We start from the raw sequence: 1,494 nt of genomic DNA on the forward strand, positions 1-1,494 counted from the left end.
GTTCAGTTGCTTAAAATCTCGGTTCCATGATGATTATATATACGTAACATGTAGATACGTCCAATTGATAACTTTGCAGTTATGTCAGACTGTCTAGTGGGACTTCGGCATCCTGCCTCTTAGCCTGTGGAGGACAAGCGGGGCACAGTGGAATGGGGAGGCTGGTCTTTGATGTTTTATAATCATAATTAAGTGTTTTGTGATTCATTATACGTCATAGTATGTGTTTTATTTCTGACGTGGGTTTTTGTAAGTGTTCCCGTTGCTCCGAATGTCTCCAAAAGCTGGGTAGCTTTGAACAAGGCTAATTTCTCTAGCATTTTTAAGGCATTTTACTTTTAGGGTTAACCTCTAGAAAGCAAAGGCTTTTTGGGTTCTGCAGGTAATGGATGTTTTGTAATGCGCATGCCTGCGTGTTTACATGTGAAGGTGGTCATTTTCCATTTCCTGAACCTAGTTCAGCTAGTATCTTGTGAATCCTCTGTCCAGCTCTCTAGCTGATATTACAGACAGGTTGCCTTATCCACATAGCTTTTACTGGGTTCTGGGCATTTGAACCTTGGTCCTCACATTTGTACAAGTACTTTATCAACCAGCCATGCCCCTAACCCCTGGTTCTGAGTTCTTGATATATCCATGTGGACTGCCTGATAATCTCTTGGCTTAAGAGAATGACAAAAGCTGACAGAGTACCCCTTGGGTCAAATCACCTCTGTTCAAAGTACTACCTCTGGACTGTGTATAATGCAGAAGTCCTGACTTGCATGCATAAAGCCATGAATTCCAGCATCACTAACTGCAAATACAACCCCCTGCTCCAGTCCTCTGATCAATTTATCGGTTGGTTCAAAGGGCTTTAAAATTAAAACTGTTTTGAGAATCTGGATTTTGTTCATTTTTTTTGACACAGGGTTTCTCTGTGTAGCCCTGGGTGTACTGGAACCTGCTCTGTAGACCAGGTTGGCCTCCATCTTACGGAGATTGCTGGGATTAAAGGTGTGTGCCACTACTGCCTGGTTTAAGGACCTGAAATAAAAGGTACTTTAGGACAGTGTTTGGTAGACAAAAAGACTGAGAATTCTGGGCCAACTGCTTCCAGTAAATGACATAAAATGCCTTGTCTTGTATTGGAACTCTGGCACACAGATGCGCTATTCTGAGCTATGTGCTAACTTTGGGGCCTTAGATAGAAGGCCAGGGGATGGAATGAACACATCCATTGTGAAACTACGTGAATTCCTAGCCACGTTATTTAACTACTAGATGCACCCATATGCCACACAAGGACAACATAAAGGATTTAAAAAGTTACCAGGTGGACATATTAATATTTATTGAAATACTGGAAAAAAAATCCATTTCATTGAGAAATTCATGGCAAGAACCGACATGACAATGTGTATTTCACTGATACAGTAAGAAAACGTCAACAAGTAACCAACTTCACACTTGAAACACTGCATGGATTCAAGTCCAAGGCAGATGCAGAAGAGC

Source organism: Mastomys coucha, unplaced genomic scaffold (assembly GCF_008632895.1).
Source record: "Mastomys coucha isolate ucsf_1 unplaced genomic scaffold, UCSF_Mcou_1 pScaffold1, whole genome shotgun sequence".
Classification (NCBI taxonomy): Eukaryota; Metazoa; Chordata; class Mammalia; order Rodentia; family Muridae; genus Mastomys; species Mastomys coucha.